Source organism: Pipistrellus kuhlii, unplaced genomic scaffold (assembly GCF_014108245.1).
Source record: "Pipistrellus kuhlii isolate mPipKuh1 unplaced genomic scaffold, mPipKuh1.p scaffold_m20_p_2, whole genome shotgun sequence".
NCBI classification, from domain to species: Eukaryota; Metazoa; Chordata; class Mammalia; order Chiroptera; family Vespertilionidae; genus Pipistrellus; species Pipistrellus kuhlii.
In genome coordinates, this window is record NW_023425515.1 from 174,675,627 (window position 1) to 174,678,575 (window position 2,949).

Sequence of the window (2,949 nt, forward strand, 5' to 3'; positions counted from 1 at the left end):
GTTGGCTGTAGTTTTGTCAAATAAGGCTTTTATTTTGTTTAGGTATGAACCTTCTATTCCCACTTTGCTGGGTGTTTTTATCAGAAAATGGTGTTGGATTTTATCAAATGTCTTTCTGCATCAATTGATATGATTATGTGATTTTATAGATTCTTAGAAATTTTATGTAATTTCTAGAACACTTATTTTAAAAATAATATGTGCATACAAATACAACATAACTATAATTTATTATTTGACAATGCTTCCCATGTAATTTTAGTATATCAGATAAGCCTAATTAGTTTAATTTTTCCATTTTGTAAAGAGAGAGAGCTATCCTTTGAAATGTTTTAGGGACGCTTCTTAAAAATTTTAGTTATTTTTCAGGTTAAGAAAAAGACAAGTTAATTATGGGGAAGTTTATCAAACATATAAAAATTTTTTAAAACAATCAAATAGGTGAGACATATAAACGAGGGGAAAATTACACAATTCAGATGCCCTGGGAGAGATGCAAGATTATAATGAACTGAGATGAGTTTTGGATCATATGTTGCTCATGATCTGTGAAAGGAATTTCCAGTGATATTAAGTTGAAGTTGTCCAAAAGGATTGAAGTTAGTATGTAGTCATAAGAACCCAGTTCAGATTTTACATCTGAATCTGCCTAATACCACAAAATGGAACATGCATTTCAAGGCCCAGTTAACAGCCTCAATAAATTTAGCTCTGCCAAAGCACACACTGATAGGTATGTTCAGAAGGTGGCACAGGAAGGCATATAGCATCCTTAATGGAAGCAAAAAGAGGGCTTACTTGTCACAAGAGGCAGATGATTTAGGCTAATGATTTTCTGGGTCACCATGGATAAAGTATTTAATTTTTGTGGGCTTTTGTCACCACACCCTACACCCCCCAGCAAGCTCTTCTGGCTCTGGCTATTGGCATTGCTTACTCAGACTCAAAATGAAGTTACTCTTCCATTTCCTGAAAGATCACTGACAAAGCCATAAAAAGGTACAATCTAATTAAGAAATGCTGCCAGCCAGCATGGCTCAGTAGTTGAGCATCAACCTATGAACCAGGAGGTCATGGTTTGATTCCTCGACAGGGCACATGCCTGGGTTTCAGGCTCGGTCCTGACGTGCAGGAGGCAGCAGGCCAATGATTCTCTCTCATCACTGATGTTTCTCTCTCTCTACCTTTCCCTTCTTCTTTGAAATCAATAAAAAACAAACAATAAATTTAAAAAAACCAATCAAATAGGATCATAAGTCACTGTGAAAAAGTATTTAGTGGAGATCCAAGATGGCTGCGCCCAGGTGAACACCTAGCCGCAGCCGCACACAACAATTTCAATAAAATACAACTAAAATATAAAACGGACATTGCCCAGAACTACAGGAAGGTTGACTGACTGGAAATTCTACAGCGAGAAGCAAGGAGAAAACCAGAAGGAGGCACGGAGGAGCTGGAAAAGCCCAAGGTACGGAGACGCGGAGACGCGGCGCGCAGAGAGGACAGAGCCGGAGAGGAGGGAGGCCGAGTGCCTGGCGGGCGTTCCCTAGCGGAAAGGAGATAAAACTCCGACTGTGCTGGGCCCCCGACTGCTCTGATCCCCAGTTTTAAGCCAGACCCCGGGGACTCAGGCTCAGCCATAGGGAGCCGGGCTGTAAGGCAGAACCCCGGGGAGCAGTGAAAGGAGGTCCCGGCAGCAGCGCGCACACTGCGCACAGAGAAGGGACAGTCGGCTGTGCCGCGGGATTGCCCTGACGGGAAGGAGACTGGGGCTCCAGACTGCTCTGAACGCCACCTCCAACTCCACTTCCAACTGAACTGAACCCCAGTTCCGGGCTCATTGGGGGAGAGCATAGACTGTTTGGCAGCAGGCGAAAATCGAGGGCACCTTTCTCTCAGAGGCGCCGGCAGCGAGCACTGAAGGACCCACATAGGGCGGGGCTGACAGAAGCCAAGGCTGTAGGCTCCACCCTGAAATCCCGCCCCATCTGTAACTGCGAAATGCGACAACAAAATAGATCACAAACGAAAGAAATGGAGGACAAAAAGCGTCTGGATATAGAGTTCAAATCTACGCTTACAAGGTTTTTCAAGAATTTCCTAGAAAAGATGGATAAGGCCTATGAGGATATGAAAAGAGATCAACTAGAATTAATAAGGAGTCAACAAGAAATGATAAGGGATCAACAAGAAATAAAGAATACATTGTCTGAAATAAAAAATATTTTACAGAGTCCTAAAAACAGAAGGGAAGATCGCAAGAATCAAGTCAAAGATTTGGAACATAAAGAGCCAGAAGACACTCCTCCACAGAAGCTAGAAGGCAAGAGAATCCAGAAAATTGAAGATAATGTAAGAAACCTCTGGGACAACTTCAAGCGAACCAACATCAGAATTATGGAGGTCCCAGAAGATGAGAGAGAGCAAGATATCGAAAACATACTGAAAGAAATAGTGATAGAAAACTTCCCCCATCTGGTGAAAGAATTAGACTTACAAGTCCAGGAAGCACACAGAACTCCAAACAAAAGGAATCCAAAGAGGACCACACCGAGACACATCATTATTAAAATTCCAAGAGCAAAAGACAAAGAGAGAATATTAAAAGAAGCAAGAGCAAAGAAGGTAGTAACCTATAAAGGAGCACCTATACGATTGTCAGCTGACTTCTCAACAGAAACCATGCAGGCCAGAAGGGAATGGCAAGAAATATTCAAGGTGATGAATAGCGAGAACCTACAGCCAAAAATAATCTACCCAGCAAAGCTATCACTCAGAATCGAAGGCCAGATAAAGAGCTTCACTAATAAAAAAAAGCTAATGGAGTTCATCACTGCCAAACCAGAATTATATGAATTGCTGAAGGGGGTTCTTTCAGAAGAGAAAGTAAACAAAGATAAAAATTATGAACAACAAATACACGTAACTATCAACAAGTGAATCTAAAAA